This window comes from Gossypium arboreum, chromosome 12, assembly GCF_025698485.1.
Source record: "Gossypium arboreum isolate Shixiya-1 chromosome 12, ASM2569848v2, whole genome shotgun sequence".
NCBI classification, from domain to species: Eukaryota; Viridiplantae; Streptophyta; class Magnoliopsida; order Malvales; family Malvaceae; genus Gossypium; species Gossypium arboreum.
In genome coordinates, this window is record NC_069081.1 from 90,416,331 (window position 1) to 90,439,767 (window position 23,437).

The following is a 23,437-nucleotide window of genomic DNA, read 5'->3' on the forward strand; positions in this document are numbered from 1 at the left end:
ATTTGAAAGCAAAATCAAGATGGTAAAAATGAAGAGAGTGAAAATGCCCAAGGTGAGAACCATACTTAGATATTTATACCTAATGTTCAGACAAACTAATATGTGATTATTTGTTGCCTATTTGACAATATTGGTGTGCTGTCATGCCGATCTATTTAATGAATCGTTTATTGGCCCAATCCAATTGCTCTAGATCCTTCGTGCAAGGTTATTGAGTTTCAACAAATTACTTGCTATGTCAAGTGACGCGATTCTCTAATTGACAGTTGGTGTCAAATAGATAATAATAAACATTAATTAATATTTGGAATGACCTTCTTACAGACATAAAAACACAGGTGAAAACATAGGTAGAGAAAGGAATGGGTCTTTTGGTTAAATGATTTAAATTGCACTTTTAACTTTCCACAAATTTTAATAAACCAATTTAATTTTCTAAGTTTCTTTGTTAAATGAAATTGTTATATTTTGACTCCTCATAACAAATAATAAATAAATTAAAATATTATAACATAAACTTTTTAAATTTTATCTATGCTCCAACAAATTTTTTTTTGGCTTTACCATTTCATATTAGTTTTTTCTTTCAGTAAGTGGATAAATTCAAAACAATTCCGGAAAAAAAACCAATAAGGTAAAGTTTAAGAAGTATTAAAAAGAGCCACGTGACAAGCCATCTTTTGTGTTTTTTATTGTAACATATGCCTCTGATATAAAATTGTGACATTCAAAGATGGCCACCAAGTGTTTGGTGTTTGTTTCAATTAGTATTGGTTTAATACAAGAGAAACCCCCTCAAATAGAAATTGATGCTCTAGTCTCTGATCTGTATAAAATCTTAAGTTAATATATTATGAAATTATAGTTTGGCCTTCAAAAAATGTTAGTATTTTGATTTAGTCTTTTGAAAACTATTAATATATAAGCCAATACAATAGTAAAATTACATTTTAAAATAATAGTAAAATTACATTTTAACTCTCATAAAAATATATAACATAATCTCTCACTCCTTAAAAAAAAATTAGTTTCGCCCTTGGTTTAGTACCAAAATGACCTTTAAAAAAATGAATCTTGGAGAAAAAAAACTAGTTTAATAAGTTAATGTATTTGTGTTATACTATATTGAAAATTTTCATTACATTACGATTTAAATTAATATTTTTTCCATCAATATAATAAGTCTAAAACATTGATTATTTTTGCTTCAAAATTAGTATATTTTCATCATACAATGCTTACTTCTCAAGTCGTATCCCCCAATATAATGACCTCATTTTATGTTTTAAAACAAGCTTTTTCAGAACCGAACAAGTGATCGAATCGGTCAAGCCATTGATACATCAATCCGGCTTGTAACACCCTAAACCCGGCCTGGACGTTATGGCCGAATCTGGCAAAGTCATATGAGAGTATTTTAGAAAAATGTATTGACTTTCAAATCTTTCCATTTATTAGCTTTTACTTGGTTTGGGAATCCGAGTTCTAATTGATTTGATTCAAACCATCTCTTTTACGCGGAAGCTTTTGAAACCCAAATAATTAATTTTGAATAAAATTGTTTTTATTTACGAAACCTTAGTTTTTAGGAAAACCGTGTTTTGATGAGTTGTAGTTTAAATAATCACAAAACCGTAATAAGTCCCGAATGAAAACCAAACAGTCCAAGTCCAAAATTACATCAAAAGCTTCAAATAAATAATTAAAAACTGAATGTAGTCGGAAAAACAATCTAAATATTTACGTGTGGCCACCCACGAGTCCTCCGCCTCACCGATCCGTCAAGTCTGGGGATTACCTACACAGATTAAATAGAAAAAGGGTGATTTTTAGTAACCCAGTGTGTAATCCCCATAAAAAAACATGCATACAACCATTCATCAGATTATAATCAGAATCAGTCTAGGCCGGAGCCCCTTACAGAAATCAGTATAGGCCTTGGCCCACTCATATGCAAAATCAGACATATGTATTAGGGACTTGGCCCATCCCAGATACAGTATGCAGAATAGAACAGATTAAACAGAGTCCTACCTACCAGCCTCTACACACCAACTCCGTCCAACCCTACACACCATGTGGGGATAAAATCGACCCATCCATTCCTACACACCATGCTGTACAAAGTGCGGCACATAATCAGATAATTGCAGCCGTGCTGCCAGATATCATGCTTGGGAGCCTTTCAGAACACTTTCTCCATACACATTAACCCAACCCCGATGCAATGCAGCATACAATACATGACATACAAATATGCAATTAACAAATCATACATACAAATCGATGTGCATGCTAAGGCACGTATATAACATAATCAAATCACGAAATCAGGGGTCAAGTAACTCTCACCGACCCTTTAGGAGGTCCCAGTCGACTTGGGCGACCCAAGCAACCATTCAAAGTATTTCAGAAAATTGGGCTCACACGCCCGTGTGGCTCACATGGCCTAAATTGGCTTTGGTCGTATGGATCACATGGCCTGGCCCAAAATTCCACACGGGTTGTGTGGGCTCACACGACCGTGTGGCCCATACGGCCCAATTGGTCGAGCCTGTGTCTCGCACACGGCCTCGCCTGTCCTCACACAGCCGTGTCATGCGCCCGTGTCATGCGTACACTGTAACACTCCCTACCCGTATCCGTCACCGGAATAGGGTACGAGGCATTAACGGAGTTACAAATTTATTTATCTGACATTTTATTTAATCTAGCATTCATATTTGGGACCAATCAAAATCAAACATATTGCCCCCTAAACATGCTTATTTTCCTTGTATCAACGTATCAAAGATAATCACATATTTACATGTCATGATAAATATCATTCTCTTACCGTTTCTTCATAAACATAAATCAGTTAACTCATTATATCAATATTTCATGTACCATCAACTCATATTTCCTTATATCACATAATTAGGTTTCACGAACTTATATGGCTAAATTGCAAAAATACCAAGATTTAGGGGTATTTCGGTAATTTTCTATTTTCCTTGATTTTACAACCAATCTTGATCTAAATTAATAATTTCATTCAATTTATTAATTTAGACAATAAGATAATTCATTTCACTCAATTTTGTCATTTTTTATATTTTTATAAAATTGCCCCTAAAGTTTTACTTTTATTCAATTTAGCCCGTGAGCCTAAAACATGCAAATTAACCACTTTAATGTAATCCATGCTAACTAAATATTAATATATATTTTCCTTATCCTCCTGTCCATTCCATATCCTTAATGTATATATAATTCCACTATTTTCTCAAATGTTCACATCAAGTTGTCCACTTGAGTCATAGTCACTAAATTATTTATATCTTAAGCTACAAAATTCTAAGTTAAGAACTGCTTGATGTTTCTGAAATTAAACTCAAATATCTTTTCATCATAAAATTTTCAGAATTTATAATTTAGCAAATAAGTACAGTAAAATCTTCAAACTTACCCCTATTCTGCTGTTTAACAGCTTCGACCTTTCCTTACTAAAAATTAATTATCTTTTAGTACAGAATTTGGATGATGTTTCTGTTTGTTTCTATTGAAAACAGACTCATTAAAGATTTAAACATATAAATTTAACCTTCTAATTATTTTTCATCAATTTTATATAATTTTCCAAAGTCAAAACAAAGGAATCCAAAATTATTCTGACCTTGTCTCATAAAATTTATTATATCTCACAATTTACAATTCCATTGCTTACACCATTTCTTCTATGAAAATTTAGATTCAATAGAATTTAATTTCATATTTTATTCAACCTCAAATTCAATTTCCATAATTTTTGGTGATTTTTCAAAGTTTAACTACTGCTGCTGTCCAAAACTGTTTTAGTGCAACATATTGATTACCAAGTTTATAACACCCTTATTTCCATTCTCTACAATATTTCCTATCATTTTCTCTTATTTACCTTCATTAATATATCAAGAACATAGAGCCTTATATAAGAAAACTCTACCTTAACATCATTTTCATTCTTTTGATATTACCTTACATGAGAAACTCTACTTAAAATATATTGAAGTCTTAAAGTTCTTACCTTGTCCTATTGATTTCAATCTTTAACTTGATTTTTCTCTCTCCTCCAGCTTCTATTTCTTGAATCCAACTTGATATTCTAACCCCCCTTAGACTCATTAACATTTTTCTCTCTTGGTAGCTATGGGAATTCTTTTGATTTCTAGGTGAAAATGGTGAATTTTTGGTGGAAGGACTAAATTGTAAAGAAAGCAAAACTTTCTTTCTTCTCTTTTCTTCTAACGTGAAATGCATGGAAAGATGATGGATGGTGTGTGTGTGTGTGTGTGTGTTTTTACACACACACATATATATATACAAAATAAAATAATAAAATAATCATAAATATCTTATTAAAATATTAATAAAATAATATTTATCTAATTAATTAATTTAAAATATCATCAACATAATCATTACATTCTAGAATTCTCTCTCTTACTAATTGGTCATTTTGCCCTTCATAATATTTTAAAATTCCATTATTGAGTCATCACTTAATTTAAGAAAATTACGATTTAGTCCTTCATAATTCTTCATCTATTCGATTTGGTCCTAATTCATCCATTTCCTTAGTTTCTAGATTATTCCACCCCTAAAATATTTTCACTATTGGTCCTTCAATTTTTTCATATTTACACTTTAACCCATCAAATTTTGAGTATTTACTCTTGGCAACAAAACTTTTCTTATTTTTACAATTTAGTCCTTTCTTGAATTAATAATATAATATATCATAATATACTTCTCAATGTTGACATAATAAAATTTCCCTTTTTGTCACTTTATTTCCTTACTTAACTGTATCAAGGATAATATCTTACTTTCTTACTGTAGTAATTTTCGGAGTATTACACACACGGCTTAGTTCATCGACCACACGCCTGTGTGCTACCACACAACCTACCACACGCCCGTGTGGCGTCGATAGGTTCATTTTTCGGCTTTCACCGATTCTCATTTTCTGTGTTTCCAGGCACACACCTGGTTTCAATTGAAGTTAAAACGATTCCGAGTACTCCAGAACCTACAAATCGATATTCCATCACCCACAAATTAGTGTCACTACCGAACTTAAACGAGACTACTACGAGATGCTCAACCCAAAATTCCAAAACTTTACCTTCGATCATGAAATAGAAATTCCACACACTACAATGGCGATAGAGGAACTTTAGCCCCTTGGATAACCCCTAATCACAGAACGAAAACCCCTCAATCCAAATTCAGAAAAGAAAAAGTTAGGATTAAACGAAGACCAAACTTACTGAACATGTGAAACTGCACTGAGCAAACAAAACGAATTGGATACGAAGTTAAGAAGAGGAAAAGAAAGGCAGATTACGGCAAAAAGAAAATGGAGGGGAAACCCAGGGAAATTTTGGCAGAGTTGGGGGAAAACAAAACGTCAGAAACCAAAAGAAAAAAATTAGGAAAAAATGAGTTTAACCCAATCCACTACTCCCATAATATCCTCTCAACAATTGCCCACTATCAAAATTTCACCTCCCCTCAAACTCCTCTACACGCCTAATACAACCAGAAGCAAAAATATCACACTCATCATTTCCACTAAAATTCAAACACATGACCCATAAATGCACTTACACAAGCTTAGCCATCAGACCAGCAAGCCCATTCTGGTATAAGCTTACCAACAATTAAATATAAGCCTATAGAATCAGGTTAAGACTTTATTCATAAAAAAGCCAAAATTTACCCAAGTCATGACTTGAACTTAGGACCTCTCACACATACCCAAAACTATTAACCACTGAAGCAAATATACAATTGTGTGTAATATTTTATCAGAACATAAATTTAAAACTTGGGGCGTTACACGACTGATTCAAATTATTCGATTAAATAAATCATTAGAAAATTAATGATCATTGAACTGCACTAAAAAATAAAAAAGAGAGCTTTCGATTTGTGCAAATGATACAAATATAGAAGACTATACATCAACAATTCTAACAACTCACTGACTTAAATAGTAACTATCAAATAGTTCAATGATCATTTTTTTTATTTTTTTTAAGTAGAGTGACCACAATGTAAACTTACTAATAATATAGTGACATTGAATGGTTCACCCATAATAATATCAGTAAAGATTTACACTAATAACAGCTTTACAAGTGTGACATTTTTTGAGGTTACATATTTACTTTTTAATCATATCAATTTCGTAATTCCTCTTAATAAAAAATGTTTGCAAATATTTAAGAATAATTATCACAATCAAATTTATAATTAAACTAAATTCAAAAAAATATATATTTATAATAAAATTTAAAGAGAATTTCACAAATTATTCATACAAAATAAAACTCAAGTATAAAATCTCAATCATCGTTACTTCATCCTTGTTATTACGAGTTTGCTAAGATAATATTATAAAAGTTTATAATTTAAGTATTATTTTAATTTAATAATTAATAATATTATTATTTATATGTTTACTTTATTTATAATATAATTCTTCTTATTTATGTTTAATTATTTTATATCTAAAAAATATGTTATGTAATGAACCGAAAGTTACGGTATCGGAAATTGAGTCTTGAGTACTTGTTTCAGTGAAATTTATTCATGAATATTTATTAGAAATATTTATGAATTATAGTTGAATGGTTATTTAGTGTTTAATTAAGTGAAGTAGCTTGAATTTAGTTTAAAGGATTAAATTGCATAAGGAATAAAAGTTTAATTATAGATTAAAGAAGTAAAAGGGACTAATCTAGCAATTAGACCCTAAGTGCCATGTGTGTGAATGTATGATATAACATGTGTAATAGTTGGTATATATGTGTAATAGCTATAAGATATTTTATGTTATAGCTATTACACATGTTAATTATATTTTTATAGGTTAATAATAATGAGTAAAGAAACATAGAAAGAGTTACAGAGAGCAAACGTGAGAAAGAAAGAAGGAAAGAAAGAAAGAAAAGAAAAGGAAATTTGAGGATTAAGGCCCTAAAGTTTAATTGGTAAGTTGTTTTAGCTCATTTTCTTATGATTTTTATGTTTATGGATGCCTAATTCAAAGTTCTACATGTATGAGGTTAAAATGAAGAAAATAGAAAATTTTTAGATATTGATTTAGTTGAATAAATTGAGGTTTTATGGGTTAAATTGATAGGAATTGAAGTTAGAAGTGAAAATTGAGTGATTTATTAAAAGAATTCTAAGTTAGGTTTAAATAGGGATTAAGTTGAATAGAGCTCAAAATTTATGTTTTATAATGAATTTTATGAGTTAGAAATTGTTAATGAGTTGATTAAAAGAGAATATGAAGCTTAAGTTAAAGAAAAAGATTAGTAATGGAAAAAGACGAAATTGGAATTTTTGTAAAAGTTTGATAGAAAGTGAAAATGTGTTTTATGAATTAGTATATTGATGAATTTTAATTGTATGATTGTTAGTAGCAAACGTAGCACGGATACGTCATCAAAGAAGGAAAAGAGAAAGTGAACGAAGATATCGATTAAATTCGATAAATAGTGGTTTGTATTTCTATAAACCGAGCTTAATCGTTATTGCTATATTTGATATTTATATTGTATGAAAATGTGAATGAGGTAAGTATTTTACCATATTGAAATGAATGTGATTTTGAATACCCTATTAACAATGTCGGGCTAGTCGGATATAGTTGACATGTCATAGGAATTGGAAGTATTGGGATATTCCGACATTGAGTCGATGAGACACTATGTGTCGACTACTGTTAAAGTTCCGGATTTGTTCCGATGAAGTACTTTGTGTACTATAATGTTAAAGTTCCGGATTTATTCCGATGAAGCCCTATGTGCTTATCCCGGAGTGTGGGTTGGATCCGTGTATCCGTCAGTGTCCGAGTTATGTTAATAAGGGTAAATAAAGTAAAGGTTATTAAAGTACTGATTGATATTGAATAATAGCAATAATGTGTTTGAATTACCATGTTTTAAAGTTGATTAAGCTATTGTTTATAGAAATACCACTGAGAGTATTCTCAGCGTACGGTTTGTTTCCGTGCGCAGGCTAGGTACGAAAGTATAAGGACTCAGCATACAAGCCGATCCCCAAACTCAAATTGGTGAAGTTTCTATCTTTTTGGAAAATGGCATTGTACCTAGGATGTCTTTTGGTTATATTGAAAGTATCTAAGTTGTTAAATGATATTTTGGTATGTTTTGTAAATGTTACCAAAACCTTAAGAATGGTATGTTTTGATATGTTAGTGAAGAGTAATAAGAGGAATTGTTGGTAAATGTTGTAGAAAGAAGAAATGAAGATGTTATAAACTTAGTTATCAACATTTTATACTAAAACAGATTTGGACAGTAACAGTAGTCCAACTTTGAAAATATACCAAAAATAGTATAAAGTGAATTAGATGATGAATAAAATATTTAATTGAAGCTTAATGAATCTATTTTTATATGGAAGAAACAAAATTGGTAAAAGAGTTGTATTTTATGAGATATTTACGTTTTGGTGAAACAGGGTTAGAACAATTTCTGGATTCCCTGTTCTGACTTTAGAAATTCACCATAAATTGTGTATTAAGAATTAGGACTCAAACTTTATTTGTATGGATTCCTTATTGAGTCTATTTTTAATTGAAACAAATGGAATAGTCATTGGATTTCTGTACAGGAAGAAATTTGATTCGTAGTGCACAAGGGTCAGAGTAGCTGAACCCTGAAACAGGGGAGACTTCTTATAATAAACTGTATTAATTGGCCTGACCAAAAATTCTAGAAAAAAATTAGTAAGTAGATATATGAGTCTAGTTTCAGGGAAAATTTACGGAATTGGATTTCGAGTTTCGTAACTCGAGATATGATTTTTTTAGCGACTGTGACGCAGATGGATAGTTTACTACGAAAACTGTTTAAGTGCTAAGATAAGTTTTGTAATGTCTCCGCTTGACTCCGCAGCGGTCTCGGGTAGGGGGACGTTACAATATTGATTGGTATCAGAGCTATTTAGGTTTAGTCGGTTCTAGGACTAAATCGAATGTCAATGGGAATCTAGAGGTACATGCCATTACTGAGTCAAATTTGAGTTGGGATTGGATGCTGATATGTTTGTTGAATATTTTTGTTTTATAGCATTAAGAATGTCTGATAAAAGCATTGAGGATACTGATCAAGAGATGTATAGTGAAGATGATGAACCGTATAATGTGAATGAATCGAGTCTACAACTCCAAGTGTGAATCCAGAGGAAATCAACCGAATGTTGGAAGTGACAATCTCAAGTCTTTAGAATAATCGCCGATGCCCTTCAAAAGCGGTAGGAACTATGCTTGCTACGTCCTCTATCCCTACTACCGAAGAGCTCCAATTAAAGAATTGAGAAAATATGGAGCTACAGAATTTTTGGGTGCCAAGGAATTGATTCGACTCTCGCTGAAAATTGGTTAAAGACTACAAAGAGAGTTCTGAAGCAACTTGAATGTACACCACAAGAAAGCTTAGTGTGTGTTGTCTCATTCTGCAAGAGGAAGCTTTAGTATGGTGGGAATCAATGATTCGAATGTACTTGAGGAACAGATAAGTTGGGACTTCTTTCAAAAGAGTTTCAAAATAAGTATTTGGGAGAAATGTACATAGAAGACAAAAGACAAGAGTTCTTAACACCAAACAAGGTGAGATGCTTATAGTGGATTATGAGCGAGAATTTCGAGATTGACGAGATATGCCATCGAGTTTGTACCGACCGAAGCCGACCGATGTAAAAGATTTTTAAGAGGATTACGTGATGAATTTAGACTACGTTGATGCCTCTTAGAATCACCGAGTTTATGGATTTAATGGAAAGAGCTAAGATGATTGAACAAATTCTTGGAAGGGATAAAAGTCCAAGTTGCTCATTCGATGAAAAACGTCCCGAATGGTTAGTTCAAGTCCGCACCTAAGCGGTCAAAGGAATCACGAGGTAATTGAGATTTAGTTCTCGATCGAAAGGAGTGATCGAGGTCGGAAAAGACGGACTCATCAGTCTCTGGCGATATCCAAGTCCGATTCGAATCTTGAAATTCCAATATGTGAGCATTGTGAAACCGACACAAAGAGGAGTGTAGAAAATTGACTGGAGGTTGTTTCCGTTGTGGAGCTACCGATCATTTTATTAAAGATTGCCCAAAGATATCGGAACAACACCGACAGTAGTGCAAAGATCTGAATTTGCTTCCAGAGGGGGATCGGCCAAGTAGTTCGTTTGCTAGAGGTGGTACTAGAAGAACTAGTGAGAGTGCTACACAACAATCAAGCTAGAGCTCCAGCTCGGCGTATGTTGTGAGGACTCGAGAAGAGAAAGATGCTCACGATGTGGTGACGGTATATTCTTATTGAATTCAAACCCGTTTATGCTTTAATAGACCTCAGGTCATCACATTCATATGTTAATCTGAAAGTAGTTGAGACAAAAAAATTAGAGTTTGAATTGTCTAAAGTTATAATAGAAGTGTCTAGTCCACTGGGACAAACTACTTTAGTGAACCATATATGTCAAAGATGTTCGTTAATGATTCAAGATAGAATATTCCCTGTTGATCTGTTGATTATGCCATTTGGCGACTTTGATGTTATTTTGGGAATGGACTGGTTATCAGAACATGGAGTGATTTTAGACTGTTATAAGAAGAAGTTTATTGTTCAGAATGAAAGTGAAGATAGAATTGAAGTAAATGGTATTCGGACTAGTGGATCAATTCGTATTGTTTGACCATTAAAGCTAGCAAGCTTCTTCATCGAGGTTGTAATGCTTTCTTAGCATATGTGATTAATTCGGATTCAGTTGAAAGTCGATAGTAAAATTGGATTGTATGTGAATTTTCGATGTATTCCCGAGGAATTACCCGGATTACCCCCGATCGAGAGGTAGAATTTGTGATTGAAGTCTACCTGTCTGATCCGAGATCGATACCTCCGTCACCGTATGGCACCCATCTTGAGCTAAAGGAATTAAAAGTACAGTTGCAAGACTTATTGGACGAGAGGTTTTATACGACCTAGTACATCACCATGGGGAGCTCCAATGTTATTTGTTAAGAAGAAAGATGGGTCGATGCGATTGTGCATTGATTATCGACAACTCAACAAATTGACTGTCAAGAACAAGTATCCACTTCCCCGAATAGATGATTTGTTTGATCAACTGAAAGGAGCTTCCGTATTTTCAAAGATTGATCTAAGGTCGGGATACTATCAGTTGAAAGTAAAAGAGTGCGACATATTGAAGACGGCATTCCATACGAGGTATGGGCATTATGAATTTTTAGTGATGCCATTTGGACTGACAAATGCCCCTGCTGCTTTTATGGATCTTATGAATCAGATTTTTCAACCATACTTGGATCAGTTCGTAGTAGTTTTTATCGACGATATTTTGGTGTATTCCAAGTCAGAAAAAGATCATGAGCAACATCTCCAGTTGTTTTGCAAATACTACGAGAAAAGCAATTGTACGGAAAATTGAGCAAGTGTGAATTCGGTTATCGAAGTTGTGTTTCTTGGTCATGTCGTATCGTGGATGGAATTAGAGTGGATCCAAAGAAGATTGAAGCGGTTATTCGGTGGAAAGTTCCTAAGAATGTATCGAGGTACGAAGTTTTCTCGGATTGGTGGTTACTATCGAAGATTCGTCAACGGATTTTCAAAGATAGCCTTACCGATGACCAAGCTACTACGAAAAATATTCCATTTGTTTGGAATGAGCAATGTCGAAAAGTTTTGAAACATTAAAGCGAATGTTAACAGAGGCACCGGTGTTGACTTTACCGAAATCGAAAGAGATTTTGTAGTGTACTGGTGATGCTTCATTGAGTGGATGGGATGTGTCTTGATGCGAGCGGAAAGTCATTGCTTATGCTTCACGACAACTGAAACCGCATGAACGCAACTATCTAACTCATGATTTAGAATTAGCAAATGTAATTTTTGCCTTGAAGATTTGGAGGCACTATCTTTATGGTGAAAAGTGCTATGTTTATCTGAATCATAAAAGTTTGAAGTATCTACTTTCACAAAAGATTTGAATCGAGACAAAGGCGTTGGATAGAGCTTCTAAAAGACTATGATTGTGTCATAGACTATCATCCGAGGAAGGCTAATGTAGTAGCCGACGACCGAGTAGAAAAACTGCGATTGAATTACGAGCAATGTTTGCACAACTTAGTATCATTGAAGATGGAAGCCTTTTGGTGAATTAAGAATAAAGCCGGTAATGTTTGATCGAATCAAATCAAAGACAGTTAGAAGATGATAAGTTGTTAAAGAAAAGAGAGATGATTCGAATGGTACAATGAAAAATTTTAGCATTGATGGAAATGGTCGCTTAAGATTTCGAAATCGACTTTGCATTCAGAATAATTCGAGTTGAAAGAGTTAATTCTTGAGAAGCTCATAATAGTCCATTTGTATTTCATCCGGAGGTATGAAAATGTATCGTGATTTGCGTGAATTGTATTGGTGGTCGGAATGAAAAATGATATAACGAATATGTGGCAAAGTGTTTGACTTGTCAACGAGTGAAGGCGAACATCAAGTTCCATCGGGATTACTTCAACACATCAATATTCTGAATGGAAATGGGACCGAATAACGATGGACTTTGTGACGGGATTACCGATGTCTACAAGTAAAAGAATGCTATTTGGGTAATAGTTGATCGACTTACGAAGTTAGCTCATTTCTTAGTCTGTGAGAACCGATTGGTCGTTAAAGAAACTTCTTGAGGTTTATGTTCGGAAATCATTAGATTACATGGTATTCCAAAATCAATAATTTCGACAGAGATCCAAGGTTTACGTCAAGGTTTTGGAAGCAATTACATGAATCTTTCTGATTTCGACTTCATTTTAGTACGACTTTTCATCCACGATGATGGTCAATCTGAGCGGGTAATACAAATTTTAGAAGATATGCTTCGAGCTCTGTATGATTGATTTTGAGTCTAACTGGAATATTATTTGTCATTAGCCAATTTGTGTATAATAATAGTTTAGGTCAAGTATCTGAGATGGCACCGTATGAGGCTTTGTATGGACGAAGATGCCGATCACCCGTATGTTGGATGAATCGAATGAGAAGAAGATGATTGGACTGAATTGGTTCAAGAAACGGAAAATACTGATTAAGAAAATTCGGAAAGATTGAAAAGCGCTTTTGATAGATGAAAATCGTATGTAGATTTGAAACGACGGGATATTGAATACTCGATCGGGGATAAAGTATTTTAAAGGTTTCACCTTGGAAGAAAATTCTAAGATTTGGTCAAAAGGAAAATTAAGTCCTCGTTTTATTGGGCCTTACGAAGTTATTGAGAGAATTGGACCAAGATGGCGTATCGATTGGCCTTACCTCCCGAACTACGAAAAATGCACGATGTCTTCCATGTTTCTATGCTAAGAAGATATCGATCGGATCCTTCACATGTTATTACGACCGAGAATGTAGAGATTCGACTGACTTATCGTATGAAGAAGAACCGGTTGAGATTCTAGCACGAGAGGTAAAAGAATTACGTAATAAACGTATTCCTTTAGTAAAAGTGCTATGGCGAAGTCATAGTGTTGAAGAAGCTACATGGGAACCGGAAGAAGCGATGAGATCTCAATACCCCATCTCTTTTCGGGTAAATTTCGAGGACGAAATTTATTAAGGGAGAGAATTGTAATGAACCGAAAGTTACGGTATCGGAAATTGAGTCTTGAGTCTTAAGTTCAGTGAAATTTATTCATGAATATTTATTAGAAATATTTATGAATTATAGTTGAATGGTTATTTAGTGTTTAATTAAGTGAAGTAGCTTGAATTTAGTTTAAAGGATTAAATTGCATAAGGAATAAAAGTTTAATTATAGATTAAAGAAGTAAAAGGGACTAATCTAGCAATTAGACCCTAAGTGCCATGTGTGTGAATGTATGATATAACATGTGTAATAGTTGGTATATATGTGTAATAGCTATAAGATATTTTATGTTATAGCTATTACACATGTTAATTTATATTTTTATAGGTTAATAATAATGAGTAAAGAAACATAGAAAGAGTTACAGAGAGCAAACGTGAGAAAGAAAGAAGGAAAGAAAGAAAGAAAAGAAAAGGGAAATTTGAGGATTAAGGCCCTAAAGTTTAATTGGTAAGTTGTTTTAGCTCATTTTCTTATGATTTTTATGTTTATGGATGCATAATTCAAAGTTCTACATGTATGAGGTTAAAATGAAGAAAAATAGAAAATTTTAGATATTGATTTAGTTGAATAAATTGAGGTTTTATGGGTTAAATTGATAGGAATTGAAGTTAGAAGTGAAAATTGAGTGATTTATTAAAAGAATTCTAAGTTAGGTTTAAATAGGGATTAAGTTGAATAGAGCTCAAAATTTATGTTTTATAATGAATTTTATGAGTTAGAAATTGTTAATGAGTTGATTAAAGAGAATATGAAGCTTAAGTTAAAGAAAAAGATTAGTAATGGAAAAAGGACGAAATTGGAATTTTGTAAAAGTTTGATAGAAAGTGAAAATGTGTTTTATGAATTAGTATATTGATGAATTTTAATTGTATGATTGTTAGTAGCAAACGTAGCACGGATCGTCATCAAAGAAGGAAAAGAGAAAGTGAACGAAGATATCGATTAAATTCGATAAATAGTGGTTTGTATTTCTATAAACCGAGCTTAATCGTTATTGCTATATTTGATATTTATATTGTATGAAAATGTGAATGAGGTAAGTATTTTTACCATATTGAAATGAATGTGATTTTGAATACCCTATTAACAATTGTCGGGCTAGTCGGATATAGTTGACATGTCATAGGAATTGGAAGTATTGGGATATTCCGACATTGAGTCGATGAGACACTATGTGTCGACTCATCATTAAAGTTCGGATTTGTTCGATGAAGTACTTTGTGTACTATAATGTTAAAGTTCGGATTTATTCCGATGAAGCCCTATGTGCTTATCCCGAGTGTGGGTTGGATCCGTGTATCCGTCGGTGTCCGAGTTATGTTAATAAGGGTAAATAAAGTAAAGGTTATTAAAGTCTGATTGATATTGAATAATAGCAATAATGTGTTTGAATTACCATGTTTTAAAGTTGATTAAGCTATTGTTTATAGAAATACCACTGAGAGTATTCTCAGCGTGCGGTTTGTTTCCGTCTGCAGCTAGGTACTGAAAGTATAAGGACTCAAGATACAAGCCGATCCCCAAACTCAAATTGGTGAAGTTTCTATCTTTTGGAAAATGGCATTGTACCTAGGATGTCTTTTGGTTATATTGAAAGTATCTAAGTTGTTAAATGATATTTTGGTATGTTTTGTAAATGTTACCAAAACCTTAAGAATGGTATGTTTTGATATGTTAGTGAAGAGTAATAAGAGGAATTGTTGGTAAATGTTGTAGAAAGAAGAAATGAAGATGTTATAAACTTAGTTATCAACATTTTATACTAAAACAGATTTGGACAGTAACAGTAGTCCAACTTTGAAAATATACCAAAAATAGTATAAAGTGAATTAGATGATGAATAAAATATGTAATTGAAGCTTAATGAATCTATTTTTATATGGAAGAAACAAAATTGGTAAAAGAGTTGTATTTTATGAGATATTTACGTTTTGGTGAAATAGGGTTAGAACAATTTCTGGATTCCCTGTTCTGACTTTAGAAATTCACCATAAATTGTGTATTAAGAATTAGGACTCAAACTTTATTTGTATGGATTCCTTATTGAGTCTATTTTAATTGAAACAAATGGAATAGTCATTGGATTTCTGTACAGGAAGAAATTTGATTCGTAGTGCACAAGGGTCAGAGTAGCTGAACCCTGAAACAGGGGAGACTTCTTATAATAAACTGTACTAATTGGCCTGACCAAAAATTCTAGAAAAAAATTAGTAAGTAGATATATGAGTCTAGTTTCAGGAAAATTTACGGAATTGGATTTCGAGTTTCGTAACTCGAGATATGATTTTTAGCGACTGTGACGCAGATGGATAGTTTACTACGAAAACTGTTTAAGTGCTAAGATAAGTTTTGTAATGTCTCCTGCTTGACTCCGGCAACGGTCTCGGGTAGGGGGGACGTTACATGTTATATATAAATTATACCATAGTCATGATCAAGTATACTTAAAAAATAACATATATTTTTATGTGATTTAGTTGTAAGTCCAGAAGTGATTAGTTGTTAGAATTTGTCATTATGAGTTCATAAGCGTGAGGACCAATTTATAAATTCTTTTAGATGGGTCAAAATTTAATTATAATTTTCTGAGAGGTTAAAACATAATTTTATCATTTATAAATTTATAATTTTATCAATTTTTAAAGGAATTAAAAATAATTTTTTCTCATTTTTAAGAAGCCAAAGTATAATTTTATCATTATATTTGTAGCGACGTAAAAATTTTAGCTTAACTTGGTCGCTAATTGTGGCGATTTATTGAAAACATTGAAAACTGAAATTTGATTTTGTAATAAAAAAAGGGAGTCGCTACCGATCCTTTTTATAAGTGTGATCGGACACCTAATAAATTTATTTTTAAAATAAAAAGGAGGCCGAGTTTAGGTCTACGTCAAAATCCAGAGAAAAATTAGGGTTCGGAAGTCGGTTATGCGCGAGGAAGGTATTAGCACCCTCGCGACGCCCAAAATTGGTATCTTGTAAAATACGTGTTGTCTTGATTTTCAAAAATACGAGTTCAATGTAACATTTAGTCGTGATCTAGTTGAAACACGAGAATTATCAATTCTTTTGATTTTTGAGAAGGTCATACCGTTTTAACACAAGCCAATTGATGTTCACCCAACATAGCGATGAAATCGATGACTTAATGTTTATATCGGTACATTGCCTTATTTATTAAAATTAATTAGAAGATGAATAAGAATATTATTTTTATTTAAAACAATAGAAACATATAACAATATTGTAATAAAATGAAATTTATGAATATATGAAGCAGATGATAAAATAAAATATTCACGATGTACTTGATATTATATATGATAATAATAACATTAAACACAAAATAAAACAAGGAATATATACAAACATATAATAATAAATGAAGTGACGTAAACATAATATTAAAAATACTAATAGTGCTATATATATATATATATATATATATATATATTAAAGTATGTGTAATGATAAGAGTGAAAAATGTATACGTCGTAATACTAAAATATATACGTAATATATACCTACATAATATATAAAATGAACATATGCAAGATAATGTTATAAATACTAATAACATGAAAATTATATACATTATCCATACTACACAAGTATATACATATATTTTAAAATAAATACATAATTAGAATAAAATAATAAGTATAATAATAAATATAAGGACATATGAAAATGATACTATTTATAAAAAATATATATATGTATAATAAAATATATATACTAATATTAATAATAAATATACTAGGAATAAAAATAAATAAAATAATAGTATATATACGATGTGGTATTAAAAGATATATATATGTAATAGTATTCAAGAAGATATGAAAAATAAAAATATACAAATAATATGGTATTAGAGTTAAATACATAACATATATAAAAGCATAATATTTAAAGATACATACACACAATATATATAAAAATGTTAAAATATTTCTATAGTATATACATATTAAAAATGTCTATACGTAATATGGGATTTAAAATATATATATATAATAATAAGTGATCAATAAATATAATGGAAATAGGGCATATAAAAGTAAAAAGGAGAAAATATAATATATAAACAAAAACTAGGTATAATAATGATGTAAAGAAAATAAAACAATAATATGTTAAAAATAAATAGTAAATATAATAATGTACAATAGTAAAAAGTATGTCTGCATGCGTATATAATAAAATATATATTAATAATAACAGTAATAATAAGGATAATATAAGCATATATACACTAAGTAATATAAAAATATATAATTAATAATATTAAAATATACATGATAATATATAAAATATGATATTAGAAAACATATGTACATAATATAGTTATCAAAACATATATATATTAGACATAATGTTATAAAACAATTATTAATAATATTGCATAAACATATACATATATATATTAAAGATATATATACATAATATATAAAATATATACAATATATACATATATTGGAAATGATAATAGTATATATAAAAAACCATTAAATGCGCTACATAAATACATTCACGTACATATATACATATGTAATAATAGTGTTAGAAATATACAATATAGTATTAGAAATATACATACAATAGTATAAAAGATATATATCTAATGATACTAAAATATATGCATAATAATATATGCAAAATGTATACACGATATAGTTATAAAAATATATATATATACACATTAATATAGAATTTAAAATATACTTAATATATTAAAAGAGCATACATATAATATAGTATTAAGACAAATAATAAAAAAACTATTAATAATAATATATAATATATATATACGTACATCTATCAAGTAGAAAGAATGATAATGAAATGTTAATGAATAAAACTATAATAATCATCACAGTATCAATATTGTAATTAATATTTAAATTGAGATAAAATAATGAGAAAAGTAAAAAGGATGTAATTGATAAGTAAAATGAAATTTTGAGGCGAATTCGAAATAAAAAATAAAAGGTAAGGGTTTATTTGAATGCATGTGAGGTATAAGGGGACCAAAAGCGCAATACTCCCAAGCCCCTAAAACTATGTCGTATCAGCAAGGACTCGTTTAAATTCCAAACAAAATTATGGGGCCAATTTTAAAAAACCACAAGAACTTAATTGCACAACATGGAAAGAGCGGAAGGATCTGTAACGCAATTAACCCCAAAAATGAAAACACGCGGATCCTTTTAATGGGTCGAGTAGGGTCGGTTCGACTCAGAGCCAAAATGACGTCGTTTTATTAAAAGGGGAGCAAAACGCATCGTTTTGGTCCTTATAAAAGACAAAAAAATTTAAAAAAAAATCATTTGGACGGGTAAAAAAAAGAAAAAAATGAGAGAAAAGGGAGAAGGAAAGGGAGAAAGGAAAGGGAGAAGGGATTTCCGGCCAGGAGGGCCACCGGTCCTATCGCCGGACTGTCGTCGGCCACCGTGCACGGTGGCTGGAGTTTCGAAAAAGGTAATTTTTGTTCCTTTTTAATATTTTTATTTAATATATATATGTATGATTTATGTTTGGAATAAAGACTATATATATACACAGATTCGAAAAAAATGAAAAGAAAAATAAGTAGACCTTGATTCCTTTTTTGATATATCTTGCTGCGACTTTGGTATCTATATCAAAGCCCTTTGGTGTTATTTGCTTTTGTGTATTTGGTTGTTGAAGTCTGATTAAGATAGTCGAATGTTCTTTTTTATTTTGTGCTTTTTTAACTGCCGAGAGACTTTTACAATTTTTTATTCGGGTTTTATAACCCTTTTTTCTCTATTTTCCTATTGTTTCTGTCTTGTCTGCCTTACCGTTTACAAGGGATGGGCACGGTGGAGCAGGTGAGTCAGAGGGCATGGGGGCGCAAAGGGGTGGTTGACGGCAGAAGGCAAGTGGGGAGGGAAGTGGGAGCTAGGGTTTGTGATGGTTGTTGGGCTAGGTTTAGTGGGGTTTTGAATTGGGTTTGGGGTATTGGGTTTAGGTTAGTCTAGGCTTTAGTGGGTTTAAAATGTTGTAAACGGGCTTGGGTTTTATGTATGGGTTTTGGGTTATTTGTATTCGGGCCCGGGTAATTTAGGGTGGTGAGCTGATGGGTTAGTTGGGTTTAATTTGTATTGGGTTTGTGAGTTTAGGGATTGAGTTATAAATGGGCCCATGTAATCTTGATATACACAGGCCCAAAATTGGCCTACAACAATATTAATTTATAATTCTATTATTTTAGAGTAAATTAAACAAACAATTTTTTATTAGAGAGGAGGCTATAGCCCCTCAGTGCCCCTTCACCCTTGATAAGTGTTGAAATTATCAAATTTTGTACTTCGAAATATTCAATTGTTTAAATCAACAAAGGGTGAGGATAAAATTTGAAAGCAAATTCAAGATGGTAAAAATGAAGAGAGCAAAAATGCCCAAGGTGAGAACCGTACTTAGATATTTATACTTAAGGTCCAGACAAACTAATATGTGATTATTTGTCATCTATTTGATAATATTGGTTTGTTAGCATGCCGGTCTATTTAATGGATCATTTATTGGCCCAACTCAATTGCTCTAGATCCTTCTTGTAATGTTATTAAATCTCAACAAATTACTTATTGTGTCAAGTGACGTGATTTTCTAATCGACTGTTGGTGCCAAATATATAATAGTAAGCATTAATTGAAATATGGAATGAGCTTCTTACAAACATAGAAATACAGGTGAGAAGAGAGGCAAAGAAAGGAATGGATCTTTTGGTTAAATGATTTAAATTGCACTTTTACTCCCCGTAAAATTTAATAAATCAATTTTATTTTTTAAATTCCTTTGTTAAATGAAATGATTGTATTTTGACTCCTAAAAATATTAATAAATTAATTTAAAATATTCTAACATAAGATTTTTTAATTTTATCCGCCTTCCAACAAAAAAATTTGACTTTACCCTTCCATATTAGTTTTTCCTTTCTGTAGGTGGATAAATAAATAAAAATTAGAAAAAAAAATAAAGGAAAGTTTGAGAAGTATGAAAGAGAGCCATGTGACAACCCATCTTTTGTGCTTTTTATTATAACAGATGTCTCTTATATTAAACCATGACATTCAAAGATGCACACCAAGTATTTGGTGTTTGTTTCAATTAGTTTTAGATTCCTTGTTAGTTTAGTACGATAGCGAAAGAAAGGGCCCCACCCCCTCTCTCAAATAGAAAATATTGCTTTAGTCCTCAAATTGTATAAAATCTCAAGTTTATATATAATAAAATTATAGTTTGGCCTTCTAAAAATGCTAGAATTTTGATTCAGTTCTTTTGAAAACTATCAATATACAGGTCAATACAATAATGAAATTGCATTTTAGCTCTCATAAAAATATATAACTTAATCTCGCCCCCTTAAAAGATAAAATATATATTTTTAATGTAGTCTAGTTGCAAATTGAGTTCGGAGGTGTTTGGTTGTTCAACTATGTCTAGAATTTGAGTGTCATTGTGAATTCATAAGTGTTGAGACGAATTTAGAAACTTTTTAGAGGAGTCGAAATTTAATTATAATTTTTAAGAAGTCAAAATTTAATTTTATATTTATTAATTGATAATTTCATCAATTTTTTAAGGAACTAATTTTTTTCCGTTTTAAAGGGTTAAAATATAATTTTATTACTGTATTAATTTAGAGGAGACTAAACAAGCAATTTTCTATTACAAAGAGGGCTAAAGCCCTTCCCCTTTAAATTCACACTTGATAAGTGTTGAAAATATCAAATTTTGTACTTCGAGATGTTCAAATGTTTAATTAACAAATAGAGGAGATAGATTTTGAAAGTAAATGCAAGATGGTAAAAATGAAGAGAGTGAAAAATGTTCAAGGTTAGAACTATTCTTAAATATTTATATTTAATGTTCGGACGAACCAATATGTGATTATTTGTTGTTTATTCGACAATATTGGTGTATTGGCATGCTGAAATATTTAATGGATCATTTATTGGCCCAAATCAATTGCTCTAGATCCTTCTTGCAAGGTTATCAAGTCTTGACAAATTACTTTTTGTCTTGTGATTCAAGCATTAATTGATATTTGGAATTACCTTCTTACAAACATCGAAACACAGGTGAAGAGAGAGGCAAAGAAATGAACGGATCTTTTAGTTAAATGATTTAAATTGCACTTTTAGCTTTCAGTAAATTTTAATAAATCAATTTATAATTTTTAAGTTCATTTGTTAAATGAAAGCATTGTATTTTGACTCTTCATAAAATTTAATAAATGGATTTAAAATATTCTAACATAATTGTTTTTTTTTAATTTTGTCCACCTTCCAACAAAAATTTCTTGGCTTTACCCTTTCATATTAGTTTTTCCTTTAGATAGGTGGATAAATATAACAAAAATTAAAAAAAAACACACACACATTAAATGAAAGTTTGAAAAGTGTTAAATACAGTCACGTGACAAACCATATTTTGTGCTTTTTATTGTAACAGAGATACCTCTGATATTAAACTGTGACTTTCGAATATGGCCACCAAGTGTTCGGTGTCTGTTTCAATTAGTTTTTGATTCCTTATTGGTTTAGTCCAAGAGAGAAGGAGAGAGCAAGCAGTCGCATGCCCTTCCCCCCTCAAATGGAAAATTGGTGCTTTAGTCCCTAATTTGTTTAAAATCTTAAGTTACTATATAATGCAATTATAGTTTGGCCTTCAAAAAATGATATAATTTTAATTTTAGTCTTTTTAGAAAACTATCCATATATAAGTTAATACAATGGTGAAATTACATTTTAACTCTCATAAAATGTATAACTTAATCTTACTCACTTAATAATTTTTTGGCTTAGCCCTTAGTTTAGTACCAAAGTGATCTTTAAAAAAATGAATCTTAGAGAAAAAACAAGTTTAATAAGTTAACATATTTGTATTATATTATATTAAAATTTTCATTACATTACAATTTAAATTAATATATTTTTCCATCGATATAATATGTCCAAAATATTGACTATTTTTGCTTGAGAATTAGTATATTTTTATCATACAATGCTTACTTCTCAAGTCGTATTCCCTCCAAATATAATGACTTCATTTTATGTTTAAAACAAATTTTTAAGAACTGAACAAGTGATCGAATCAGTCAGGCCACTGATTCATCAATTCGACTAGTTCAAATGGTCCGATTAAATAAATCATTAGAAAATTAATGATTATTGAACTACGATAAAGAAGGAAAAAGAGAGCTTTCGATTGGCATAGATGATGGAAATATAGAAGACCATGCATCAACAATTTTGACAACTCACTGACTAAATATAAACTTTCAAATAGTTCAATGATCATTTTGTAACTTTTAAAGTAGAGTAGCCATAATATAAACTTACTAATAATTTAAGGTTACATATTCACTTCTTAATCATATCAATTTCGTAATTTCTCTAAATAAAAAAATATTTGCAAATATTTAGGAGTAATTATTACAATCAATTTATACTTAAACTAAAATCAAATAAAATATATTTACAATAAAAATTTAAAAATGATTTCACATATTATTCATACAAAATAAAACTTAAATATAAAATATATTTGTTAAGATAATATTATAAAATTATATAATTTAAGTAATATTTAATTTAATAAAAGTGACATATTATTTAAAATAATTACATAATATTTAATTTTGTTTATAGACGTTCATTACTTTATCTCAAAAATTTGGGAA

The 23,437-nt window shown here is 30.8% G+C and overlaps 1 long non-coding RNA gene across 1 annotated transcript; it reads left to right on the forward strand.

The window, feature by feature from the left end:
• Positions 1-7,487: 7,487 nt before the first annotated feature.
• Positions 7,488-8,306, forward strand: LOC128285175 (uncharacterized). The gene is made up of 2 exons (XR_008275615.1): positions 7,488-7,538; positions 8,058-8,306. It is a non-coding gene; the product is annotated as an uncharacterized LOC128285175 (long non-coding RNA).
• The last annotated feature ends 15,131 nt before the right edge of the window (positions 8,307-23,437 follow it).